This window comes from Eretmochelys imbricata, chromosome 26, assembly GCF_965152235.1.
Source record: "Eretmochelys imbricata isolate rEreImb1 chromosome 26, rEreImb1.hap1, whole genome shotgun sequence".
NCBI lineage: Eukaryota > Metazoa > Chordata > Testudines > Cheloniidae > Eretmochelys > Eretmochelys imbricata.
The window spans coordinates 4,256,548-4,270,842 of NC_135597.1; positions in this window are offsets into that span (position 1 = coordinate 4,256,548).

Sequence of the window (14,295 nt, forward strand, 5' to 3'; positions counted from 1 at the left end):
AAGCCCCAGATGGGGATGGAAGAGACAGAGGTTTGGTTCTCATTTCTACTACAAACTGTCTGTGTGACCTTGGGCACGTCACTTGGGGCTTGTTTACCTGTCACGGCAACGTGCACTAGAGGGGTATGATTTCTAAAGCATACCAATAAGTTGTGCACTACCTCCCTGCGTAGACCCTGCTGGTGCACACTAAAAGCTCCCCAGTGCGTGGTATCATAGTGCTGCGTGACACTGGACTGCATTAATACTCACTAGGGAACTTTGAAAAGAAAAGGAGCTACAGCTCACGAACGCTTATGCTCAAATAAAATTGGTTAGTCTCTAAGGTGCCACAAGTCCTCCTGTTCTTTTTGCGGATACAGACTAACACGGCTGTTACTCTGAAACCTGTCATTAGGGACTTTAGTGCAGGCAAGCAGGGTCCAGTGGGTCCACCCTTTACTGCACGTTGCTGCGCCATGTAGACAAACCCTTATTCTCTCTGTGCCTCAGTTCCCCCTCTGTGAAATAGGGATAATGATACTCCCTCATCGCCACCTATAGTCTGTGTAAGTTGTCGTCTCTTCCGGGCAGTGACTGTCTCTTACTACATGTACACAAGGCACCTGGCACAATGCAGCACCAATCCCAGTTGGGACCTCTAGATTTTGCTTTCATACAAATTAATAATGGTAATAAAGACAATAGTGTTTGTGAGCAGGAAATGAAGATGGACAAGTTATAACAAAAGAACCAATTTTCATATGCCAAATAACAAACAAAACCAATCTGCTGTTGTTGTTAGTCTTCTTTGGAAAGACAAGCACTTTAAAAAAGGCCCCAAAGTTTTCAGTCAAAGATGCTGGCAGGGCTAATAAATAAGGGGAGCTGTTTTAATAGGAGTGCTGTCAGCATGTCCCCTTCTTTTAACAAATAAATGTGACAAATGAAGACCATTCTCCAGCCCCCTATGTTGCATCTGCAGTACATTTCCGCAGTGGGATTATTCCTTTCTGGAGTGAGAACTGATTGGGCTTCACACAAATGAATCCCCTGTCACTGCTGGGAAAGCTCCTTAGTGCTTCAGCAAGATCCTGGTTGCTTGCATTCGCACTTAACACAAGGTCCCCTAATGACCCTAGAGATTTTTAATTGATGCTGGTCATCAGGAAAGCCTGGGTTTCATACTATCACCCACCTTCAGCACTCCTCCCAGCACCTCCAAGACGGAACTGCGGTCTAGCGTATTGCTTACGCAGGCTAATGATACCAATTTCCCAGCCCCCAGCAATTGTGCCCAAGGTTTTGGAAGCAAAGCCAGTTAGATCTCTTGAAGCTATGAGCTGTGTCTCACTAAGAGGCTGTGCTGAGACCCATTTAAGAATAACATCCTGACATTCTTTGGGCCTTTCTGCTCTCACACAAGTATAAATCCTTTGAGGCCAGTTCGGTTACACCCATGTGAACCAGGAGTAATTCTAATGAGGTTAGTGCTGTTACAGTAATGTAAATCAAGGATAACTCCATAGACATCAGTGCAGTTACACTGGTGTAAAGACAGTGTAAGTGAGATCAGAATTAGATCCTTTCTATGTACATGAGTATTTGTGTCTGGGGCAGGGGGGAAGACATAGCTAGAATGAACTAAAACAGACAAGATCAACTCATGAAGAAGAAGAAGACGACCTGAAGAAAAACTCTGTGTATGCTCAAAAGCTTGTCTCTTTCACCAACAGAAGTTGGTCCAATAAAAGATATGACTTCACCCACCTTGTCTCCCTAATGCCCTGGGACCAACACAGCTATAACAACACTGTAAACAAAAGATAGATGAGTTTATCAGCGGGACCCAAATATTCTGCCTGCTACAGTTTATTATCACACACTACCAATAATGCCAAGGTAAAATATTCATGCGCTTCCATTATCCTAATGTCCATGATGATAATGGATGCCATTACTAGCCATCATGCCATCTGGAGACACAACAGTTATCATCTCAGCATCATTCCTTAGTTTAGGTTTAAGAATACTGGCATTGGTTGGCATTAAATCCTAACTAGTCAGCCACAACACGTATGGCGAGGAGCATGAAACACCAATAAGTGGTGTAATATACGTTTCATGCACATGACTAAAACCCTATTAAATAAGAGAAATGGCACCACCAGCATCTGAACAGCTAACTGCACTGAAGAAATATAAAACTGTCTCTAACAATGATAAATCCCATGGATTGCTTCAGCTGCACAGCTGGAAACCTACCATGATGTGAAAGGAACAAGCCAGTTGTAACTCTAGGACAAATCAAGAACCAATCACAGAGAAAGAGAGAGCAATTTCTATATGGGCTCAAAGAAAAAGAACACAGAGGAGCTCATCTCAACACAATGACCTGCTTAGAAATGACAATCAAGTCTAATATTTCTATTAACAAGCCAACAAAAGAACCCTGCATTTTTGCTCTCACTCTATGGGATAATTTACGCACCTTGGCATTAAAGAATGTGTAATCCAAAAATCGCCTGCCCATTGTCATAGCAGAATGGAGACAGAGAGTTATATAAATGGGTGTCACTTAATGTGGGCAGGAGACTGAAAGGGTAATACAGGCTCATAGAAACTAGGCAAACTTATTTTTTGCATCAATTCAGTAGACTGTAGAATAAATTTCCAATGGAATTTATATTATTACTGTTTCCTCCTACTTCATAATGATAGTTAGCACTTGTATAGTTCCGTCCATCCGAGGATCTCAAAGGGCTTAAAACATTAATTAATGAAGCCACACAACGTGCCACCGTTATCACCACAAATTCATATTGATGCCCATTTTTACTGATAGGAAAACTGAGCAACACCAAAATCAGAACCCACATATTATAACCTTCATTCCTAGGCGCTGACCTCACGAGATACCCCCCACTGCAACACATATACACACACTCTTGCGTCTATGGGAAAGAGATGAGGAACGTGAGGATGGAGTCTTTAATACCTTGTCTGCAATTTGATTCAAAAGAACTGTCTCCCGAGCATAGGATGAGTAGGCGATGATTCCATTTGATCTCAAATCCATGAAATCTTTCATGAAATGGAACATCCATCCTCAGCACCATTCTAGTTTTATCTCCGCAAGTGGAGTTTTGTCAAAAAAGAAATTTTTCATTAAGGAAATTTGTTCTCCAGGAGGATACGTCAAACAACACCAAAAATTCTGTTCACAACCAAAGTTTCCATTTATTTTTGATGAAAACCCAGATATTTTAGTGGACAGCAACTTTCTTTTTGCTGAAAATTTTCATTTTCATGAGGGGAAAAGCATTCCCCAGCCAACTCTACTGGAGATGAGCAGATTGTGCTTCTTTAATGACTTGTGCATTGGCTGGGAAGGTAAGAAGGGACAGTGATCAAATATGCCTATTTCCATTTGCAATGGCCATAAGAGAGTCTGGGTCAGTGAAGGCTAGCTACCTAAAAAGCAGGTGGGCAAAACTGAAACACAAAGTTAGGCTTTGAGCCATTTTGCAGCATCAGATAAAACTCATACAGTGCTTGATTCAGAGGCAGCAAACTACTGTATCTGTCCTGAGGAATCTTTCATGTCTTTTGTGGATCTTTGGTGTCCGTGTACAGCAGGGAGCAAAGATCTTCAAGGGTCATGAGACATCAGATGTAAAAATGGGCTCTTGTGATCCTCAGACTTCCCAGGGAAGTGGGGGAAAAGATAACATGCTACTGCAATCTTTGGTATAACATGCTTTTCAACAGGCAGCCTAGATATGTGAACAGCCCTAAATCCCTGTTGTACTTACATTAAGTTGCATTCCTACTGGCAGTAGATTTTCAAGGTTGTTCCCTCTAGTCTTTTTTGCAGACTTATACCTACTGCTAAAAGATTTTGAGTAACACTGTGCAGTCTACAGAAACTGAGAGAATACAGCAGTCCTTATTGCTTCCTTAGTATTAAAGAAAAAAAACAGTTCCCCTTATTGATTAATTTTCCACTTACACAAGAAAAGAATAGATCAAGAATTATTTTGAACATAATGGTCATCTCTTACAAAGAGCCACCGCAGCTTCAGCTTTCAGCAGCAGTAATAAAAATAAAATAATAATAAATAATAACTAGTTCTTATATAATGCTCTTCATCAATCTCAAGGTGCTTAATACGACCAGAAGAGTAGAGACATTCCAAGACTAAATAGCTTTAGCCCTAAGGCACTGGAGTACTGCTGCTCCAGAACCAACCGACTGAGAGCTTCCTTGTAACAGCGCGTGAAGACTGTCTTTTCTCTCGGTACCTGGTGTATCCTCCACTTTCCTTAAATCTCTGAGCCAGTGAGGGTTCATTAAATCATTTCCCTGAACACCCCCTGAGCCAGTAATGGTTCACTGACGATACCTGCATGATACATCCCTGGGACACTTGCACCAAAACAACAGATTTCCTATATGAAAGCCAATTAATTAATTAAAACACGTCAATAATGTGAGCCAGCTATGATGACTCTGCTGGCTCAGTCCACATCTCGAACCTGGCCTCCTTTCTATCCCCTTTCACTGACTTTAGAGTTGGAAGCTCTCTTGCTTTATCTGCTCATCCCTTCCCTCCACAGTTTTATCCAAAAAGAAAAGGAGGACTTGTGGCACTTTAGAGACTAACAAATTTATTTGAGCCTAAGCTTTTGTGAGCTAAGGTGCCACAAGTACTCCTTTTCTTTTTGCGAATACAGACTAACACGGCTGCTACTCTGAAATCTGTCATTATGCAAGGCACTGAATTTAGCCGAATGGAGTGGAAATCTATCAACGGCATCCGGTGAAGTGAGCTGTAGCTCAAGAAAGCTTATGTGCAAATAAATTTGTTAGTCTCTAAGGTGCCACAAGTCCTCCTTTTCTTTTTGCGAATACAGACTAACATGGCTGCTACTCTGAAACCAGTTTTATCCAAGTTACTGAGCCTTTTCCCCTTTTGAAAGGCCATATCCCCAGCTAGTGTAACTTGATGTAGCTACATTGATTTCCTCAGGGCTACATAGATTTATATCAGCTGATGATCTAGCTCTAAATTTCACCTTTAAGACTTTCTCTTCTTTTCTAAACAGCTTCTTATACCACCCTTCTCACTACAATATCTGAGCGTCTTCCATAAATCAACATTACTAACATCTCTTCTCACATGTGGTAGATGTTTTTTATTCATCCTGACTGGCATTCACATTGTGCTCCCCATCAATACTGGGCCCAGGCCAGAGCAGCTAATGATGCAGACCAAATTTGGTGATGAATCCTGGTCACATACGACCTGAGACACATTGTGCATATGCTAAAAAGAAGATTCCTTCTGCAACGAATTTTATAATGCCTCTCTTGGCAATGGTTTGCAGTGAACTACATTCCCAATCTAATTAATTTTGAATGATTCCCTGCTCCTCAACCAGAAATCATAATTGCCACTAAGTAAAACTACAAAATCACTACCCTTTCACTTTGCACAAATAAACTTTTTGTGACAGATATACCTTTATTTATGGGTTATTATTATTATTAATAGTAGTTATTTAAAGTTTAGGTCAACAGATGAGCCACCCACCATGCTCTGAAAGTCAGCATGATTACTTTCTGGATGGACAGGGAACCACAGAAACACGAGATTTCCATATTGGATCAGACCAAGGGTCCATCTAGACCAGTATCCTGTCTCCAACAGTGGCCCACATCAGCTGCTCAAGGAACTCCCTTCTGGGCAATTATGGATAACCAGCCAATAGGGAAAGTTTCTCCCTAAACCCCTCAGTTAAATGTTGGATTATGCTCTTCAGTATGAGGGTTTATCTCCCTTCTACTCTGAGCAGGTTAGAGAATCAAGGATGCTCCCCAGAAAACACTCTGGCTCCTGTTCTCCACATTAGGAATACAGGGATTATAATTATAGAGATGGTTGGAACTGGAACACCAGATTAAACCCCCTTTTCCAAAATTATGCAGAAGTTCATATCAGGAAGTGGGTTTGGCTGTGAGTTTCACAACTGGGATCTCCCTCTCTAGTGGACTGATCTAGACCACCAGGCCCAAATGCCCTTGAATCCAGATTAAAAAATGAGCTTCACAGCTCAGGACTTATCTTTGTAATGGACTGCCCCAAACTCTAGGGATGTTGCATCTGACTGAGAAGCCAAATTTCACCACTTGGACCCATCTCATGTTGTAGAAGTGAAGAAAACTGGCTGATCTCAAATGACAGACTGGTGCACAGAAGAAGGAACCGTGGACTTAAAAAAATGTCATTTTGTTTTCTCCTTCAAGTTCTTCTGACGTATTATTTTATTTTATTTGCTGTTTTTATCATGCTCTAACTTGGCACACTTCTCAGCATCAAAGAACATTGCTTTATTGTGACATTTTCAAATGAAAACTGCATGGCAGTAATAGCTTTCCAAAGAGTGCTCATTTACCTTGGCAACGTTTATGTGTTTCGGGGAGAAGCGGGGAGGGGGGAAGGATGACGACTCTGCATAAAACCAGCGCTCTGAGCAAAACTCTGTGAGAATTATTTAGTAAACAAGCTCCCATATTAGAATGGTGGTAAGGAAGATTGCATAGCCAGACTAAATTACACTTTACAGGGATATGGCACTGAATGGCTTTCTACTGAGGTTACGCTTAAATTATAGCTCTTGCTAAAGCAAACAGCTCATGATTTCTATATGAATTTGAATTATGCATCCAACAGGCAGCATATTTATAAGAAAAAAAGTCAAGTCAATAGATTGCTAAATTGCTGCTACATTTGTAAAGGACAAAAATAGCTATGATAGTAGGACATCAAAATGCAGCCACAAACACAATTATACACCCTTGCCCAGCAACTCTTGGGAGAAGTAATTTGGCATGTTCTATACAATGGAGATGGGTGTCAGTATAAAAACATAAGATAGCTAGACTTCTGGGTTGTTCCCAGTAGTCATCATTCCATGTCTGTCCACTGGCACCTAAGAAATACCCTCAGTGCAAAGACTCTGTAGAGACATGGTCATAAATTTATTGCATTGACTTGCAATGGACATCTGGACTGGGATGTCTTCTGGAAATAAGTCATTGTAATTATATGACTTCGGGGCATTTACTAAGCAGCTTTCATCCAAGGATTGCAGAGCGGCTCACAATTAATTACACTTGATAACCCATCTTGGGAGGCGCATGAGTATTATTATTCCTATTGTATAGATTGGAGGTAACATTTTTGAAAGCACCTAAGAAATTTAGGCACCTAAGTCCCATTAAAACAATAGGATTTAGGCTCTTAAGTCACTTAGGCGCTTACCCTTGGAAACTAAGGCACAGGGAACATTAATTTCAAGGAGCTCAAACTCTTTAGCTCATCAAAGAGAAGAGTAAGGTGCAACTTCATCACAGTCTCTAATTACCTACATATGGAATAAAAATTTGATAACTGAGAGCTCTTCAGTCTAGCAGGAAAAGGTATAACAAGAATCGGTCGCTGGATCATTGAAGCTAGACAAATTTAGGCTAGAAAGAAGGCATACATTTTTAACAGTGAGGGTAATTAATCAGTTAAACAACTTACCAAGGGTTGTGTTGGCCCCTCTATCACTGGCAATTTTTAAATCAATATTGGATGTTTTTCTAAAAGATCTGCTCTAGTTCAAGCAGAGCTATTGAAGATGAAACAGGAATTAATGAAAGGAAGTTTTCTGGCCTGTGTGCTGCAATAAGCCAGCTAAGGCAGGGGTGGCCAACCTCAGCCTGAAAAGGAGCCAGAATTTACCAATGCACATTGCTGAAGAGCCACAGTAATACGTCAGCAGTCCCCTCATTAGCTCCCCCCGCATCAGCGCCTCCCCCTCCCTCCCCACACCTCCCAATCAGCTGTTTCAGGGTGTGGAGGAGGCTCTGGTGTGGAGGGGGAGGAGCGAGGGCATGGCAGACTCAGGGGAGGGGGTGGGAGGAAGTGGAGTGGGGGCAGGGCCTGTGGCAGAGCCAGGGGTTGAGCAGGGAGCCCCCCCCGGCACATTGGAAAGTTGGCGCCCGTAGCTCCATCCCCGGAGTCGGTACCTAGACAAGGAGCCGCATATTCACTTCTGAAGAGCCGCACGTGGCTCTGGAGCCACAGGTTGGCCACCCCTGAGCTAGGCCATCACAATGGTCCTTTCTAGCCTTTAAAAATCTATGAATCTTTAAAGTCATCCTGTGAGCTAGCGGCAGAATCAGGAGGAGAATCCCATGTTCCTGACAGCATTCTTTGCTCTAACTAAGGCAGTGCTGGTAGCTGTCAAAGGCAGTATACTGAACGAAATGGATCCCTGGTCCAATGCATTTTGGCAGTTCCTATGGTCCCAATGCAGGAACCTATGGAGAAGAGGGAAAAATAAGGGGAACATAGGTGTAGCTCCACCAAAGCCCCTCCAAATAATTAAAATCAGAGCCTATTCACTCACTGAGGTGGGCTTTTCTGAGCTCTTACATCTTAATTGGCTAATGAAATAACACAGGAGATTGTGTCAGGGGAACAGAGTGATTCCTCAGATTTACTAACACCATACAGGTTTAGTGTGTAGCCCTCTTGAAGAAGAAACTTGCTCCGTACTGAGTGTGGGAGAGCAAGAAAAGGAGAAGGGAGGCAGGATGGCCTCTCTGGATGTGGTGGCAGTCTAGATATACACTAAGTGTGTGTACAAGGCCTAGTACAATGGTGCCCTAATTTTTTGTAGGAGCTCCTGGACACTAATTTAACAAAGAATGAAGGAGGAGGCAGCAGCAGCATGGGTATAATTTAGGACAGAGCTTATCCCCTTATTTTGCCCAAAGTATTTTGCAGTGTTTGTCAGAAATTAATTTCTCAGCCTCTTAAAATTTGTAAAAGCCGTGCACTATCCAGGGCAGAATAATCTCGGAGGTAAATACTGCATAAGCTAATATGGTGCTTCAGCTTGTGATTTTATTGTGCATTGATCCATAGCCTATTGACCCTCAATGTTGTGTAAATAACTGATTCATGGTCTTGAAACAAAAGATCTAGAGACACAACCCACTGGGAAAGTGATGAGCAAATTTCAAGTTTATTTTTATATGCACATTTGGAGAAGGATTGGTCAGAAAGTGCTGAAAATTTTGCGATGATTTTTTTTTTTAATTTTTGAAACATTTCCACAAGTGTTAAATGAAGAAACATTAATGAAATTCTGAAAAATAAAAAATGTGACTATCTCTAATGTACAGTGCCTAGCACAATGGGGCTTTTAGTCACTACCATGAAACAAACAATAAATAATAACACTCTCTTTTTACAGTGTGAAAATGCCAACAGGAAGAAGGGGGAAGAAAAGAAGGGACCATAATTGTTTTACAGAGGCTATTAAAATGTGCTATTAAAATACGCTTAATGAATAGATATTAATATCTGGTTAGAGTTGCTGTGACCTCCTGTCTTACAGGTTCCATTTATGTCTTCTTTGATGAAAGTTCTCCGCGACTGCAAAGCAAAAGGGCAAACTGATTTATGAACAAGACTTATTGTCGCAGTGGCAGATTTGTATAATGAGAAATATATTAAATCTAATGAAGGGAGAGCGTGCCTTTCCAAAGCAGTACGTTTCCGCCATGATTAAGTGATTCAATATGCCTCAGTGGATTAATTTAGACAATGCAGCGGGGCATGGAGGCACCATTGTAGCCTCTTGCACTAATGACAAAAACTAAGCAATGCCAAATATTTGTGTTCTTTTTTAGATAACAAGACAAATATCAGGGATGCTAACGTCCCCACTGATTGTGCTGGAGGAAGATCTATCAGAGGTCCATCTTTGAACATCAGCGTGTGGCAAAACTGGCTTCCAGAGACTGGAAACATATAACTTTAAGTGGTGCATGGTACACTCCAGCTGACAGCAGCTAGCTATCACCCATCTTAATTCCGCTACCAGTCCTCTAAAGAGCAACAGTGAGCCATAGGCCCATCCGTCATGTGCTCTGATTCCTAAACAGGGGGATGTTTGTTTTTAATTGCATCACATTGCAGACTCTGCACAAAGACAAATCTCATGGGTGACACTTGGAAGCAACATTTATGGAGCGCGCCCTTCCATTAGCCAGGAATAACTCTTCTAAGCGATAGAGACTTTCCAGTTTCTGGATGAAAATGTGGACAGCCTGATTCATCACTGCCAATGTAACTCCATTAAAAACACCCAAAAAGAGAGGGGAAATGAGCCAGTTCCTTAGCTGCTGTAAATCAGTGTCGCTCCAGGGATTTGGATTTAAACCAGCTAAGGGTCTGACCTCATGAACCCCTGCAAGTCTGTGCTAAGCATATGCTGGACTATTCCAGAACTAGGGGCATGCACACAATGGTCCTGATGCTTATTTACACTAGGGCCTCTTTGCACCCTAGGGCAGTGTAAAGGAGCCTTAAAGTAAGTATAAATGTAATATATGCCCACTTAGAGGACACCAGGCACTGCCAGAGCTGTGAGACATATTTCTGGCAAAAGTATCACATTTTGACTTCAGCTTGAACACACATTCCTATGGGTCAACTGGAAGAGGCCGTTTTAGTTTAATATTTGTATTATGGTTGCACCAACTGAGACCAAGGCCACATTGTGTTAGATGGTATATATACAAACAGTGAGAGATAACCCCTAGCTCAAAAACCTTGCCATCTAAATGGATATGATGGAAAAACCTTGGGGAGAAGGTCCCAAAGCCCAGGCTTCAGCCTGAATGTCTACACCATACTTTTATGGCCAGCAACCCGAGCCCCATAAGCCCGAGTCAGCTGACACGGGCCAGCTGCTGGAGTTTAATTGCAGCGTTGACATACCCTAACCTACTCCGTTCTCTATTCCATAAACCATCAATTCCTTCTCCAGCAAGAAGTGCAGACCGGGACAACAGGCTGCGCTGCAGTTTACTGTGGAGTTTGGAGCAGCAACTTTGCAACAAATTTTAGATAAGCAGAGACTGAAGTACAGAACCACGCCAAGAGAAAAAATTAAAAATGGAATATAGTCAAAAGAGCTTCCTCCCCACCCCACTAAAAAGATATTGATTAAACAAAAGAATGGTTGTGGAGATGCTGGAAAATGGGGGCGTAGAAGCCAAACATTGATCAACTTAATTAAATTTCTAATGAAAACAGAAGCAGCCTGTGGTGATTACTCTGTGTAACTGAGACTAATACACCAATTAGGCTAATTCATCCCCTGATGCTCTAAACACAGTTATAAATTTAATCCATATTTCTTCTTGCATGTCAACAATTGATTTCCATCATTCAGTGGAAGCTTCTGGTTTGGACATGAAAAGCAAATGATGCTCATTCGCCAGGAAGAGGCAGACATCCCACTCGCTGCTTATTTCCCCATGAGGATTCTTCTCTCTCTTTCTTATTCATTTCCACAGGAGACTTAATCCTCCCTAAATCTTTAACAAGGCCTGTTCCAGGTGTTATTAATTACTGTACTTTGCAGGTTCAGGAGACAGAAACCCTGTCTGTGTCAGAACAAATGCACAGTGGATGCCGAGAGATTTTTAAAGGATTTTGTTTCTACAGTCAAGTGAAAACCTCTGCATGGGATGATGCCCAAACAACTCCTGCCTCTCCCAAGTCCCTTGAGCTGGAATTCTGAAAGGAGCTAAGGAATTTAGGAGCATTGCTCCCATTGAAATTTACCCCTGCTGAAGGCCTATGAAGTTCACCTCCTCTGGGATTCTCCATCAGAGTGTAACACCACATGATAAGCTTTAAAGCAATCTTCTGTCATTTTAACTCTGCTTTTATTTTAATTATACTATGAAAAACTGGCACAAAATTTAAAACTCTTTCAATTTATTACCACAGGAAACTTAGGTGTGACCAGAACATAGGTCAACTAAAATAGCATTCCCTGAGTCCATACCAGAAGTGGTCCTTTTCATCCATCACATAATATTTGTTAATATTTTTACTTTACCAACATCCCAGCATCTCAACCGTAGTGTGCAATTTGGAGACTGTTCCCCCAGAGTGAATGCATATGTCGGCAACTCTGTCTGTAAGACTTTTCACCTGCACATGTAAGTGTCCCCAGGTCCAAACAGCAGTACAAGTCTGGAGCTTTCCAGACCTTGCATTCTCTTGCAACAGTATTTGAGGCGAGAAAACAAACTTCTTCCATACTGTAAGTTGTAGTGCTTTCTAGTGCTTTCACTGATAACACACTGACCAAGACTGGGTTTGGGGGTTTTCCCCACAAACTTCATAGTGTTGGACCCTTGTTAATTTTCATACCCTGTACTAATTAGCATTACCTCCCTTGTACCAAATTTTTAACTTTTCTGTGGTGATAAAAGAGGGCAACCTTCCTTGTTCTATGTCACTGAAGGCCTCTTTGACTTTATATAGCATATAGTTCCCATATGTCTTTTTTTTTTGTCTTGTAGCTTTCATAATAGGAAATTAACTTTATCTTGTACATTTAAAAAAACATTTACAACATCACACATAAAATAGTTAAAAGCTCTTTATCAGTGAATTCTTTGCTTTGTTGATTTTCAAAGTACAACACTCTAGATGCTAATTCTGGCTGCAACATTTGCTCATTAATATTATTAAACAATATTTCCTTAATAAATTTAACCTTAAGCGATTAGTTGATTTGTTTCCAATCTAGGGCATTTCAATCTTTTATACAATTGCATAATTTTAAAGCAATTATTCTTTTGCCATTTATAAAATGCTACCATATAGGTTTTTACTTCCTAATAATATTTATTTTACATCACAGTTAAACAGAACTTTTGAATAAGATCGTTAATGGTTAAGCTGCGTTTCTAATATTCACTGATCTTTCTTAGTGCTGTGTTGGTTTCTGCTTCCAAACAGACAGCCATGTGAAAAAGGAAACACAACCTATTGTAGTGTCTCTTTGGAGTCTCTATAATATTCAATTAAATAGCATGTCTTATTTACATTTGTTTTACCCTTTTTACAATATACACTACATGTTTGCATGGGAATGTATCTTCCGTCCATAGTGCAACCCTTACCCTTTATTTGCCATGAAATTGTGTTCGCCATATTAATTTTCACATGAAGTTTAACTGTTTGTTTTGTGCTTAAAGAGTTTCCATGTACCCCTCCTATCAAAGTGATTGTCTAATTACTCAGAGCTTCATAAGGCTCAGTGTTCCTAACATTGCTACCTTTGTGACATGTCCCACTTTCCCCACCAAAGTCACAGCAAGTCCTCTGGTCCCTATTTTAAAAGAAGTTGAACTTCACAAAAGTATTAAGATTCCCAAATGGTTAAATGCTAAATAACAAAGCCAGATAACTCCAGCTACTTGTGTTTGGCTTGAGAAGGGAAGGGGAAAAAAAGAATTTAGCAAAGTCTGCAGGGGAAACATTGGCAGCTGTTCAAAAAGTGTCTGTCGGTTTTTGCAACTTTGACTGGAAAATTCAAATGGATTTTGGCTGGAATCTTTTAAAAGACAATTAATTTTAAACATACAAAATGGGGTTTTACAAGCCAGGAGTGTTTGTTTATCTCCTTAAAACCTTGCATGATTACACAAATGTATTTTGCGTTTCTTTCAAATATTTTGCTCAGTACCCATGGTATTGCTCTAACTACTTTTTACATAACTAAACCTAGATTACATTCATTACTTGTACATTCAGAGGCATCCAAGTTCAGATGGAAATCCCTTATTTCCTTTTAGTGAGTTTGACTAAATTGTCCATAGTCAAATGATTCAAATCAGATTGTCTCTCTGCCTACAGCGGTAGTTTACAATTGATTATTTACAGACCATTCCTTTGGGAAAGGGGCCATTTTCCTTCAGAATGGATGTAAAGGATTCTGGGGACAAAAGCATAGTGCTGGTAGGTCATAGCCGTCTGACCTCTCCTTGAAAACGTATTTGACTTCCAGGGTTTCACCAGGTGAGACTACTCTGAGTTATACTGCCCTAACCAGGTTTTATTATCAAACCAAGCATTCTTTTTTCCCTTCTTATTTAATGTTACCGCCAATATCTTTACTACACCAGCCTGCTTAATCCTTTCAGCACTCTGTAAAGTTTTTAATGTCTTCATAAATGCTCCCTTGAACTCCTCACTCTCTTGCCTTAAATCGTTTATTTATCTCCCAAAGTGACACATTTCTCAGCTGATTTCTCTTGGCGAATCTGAGCTTTTCTTTGTGGTTTATTTATTCATTTATTTTTGCACTCATTCTTTAGTTACAGTTGCTGTTCTCTCCATGGGTGCCCTTGGGTCTTATTCTTTAAAGTTTTAGTGCATTTAA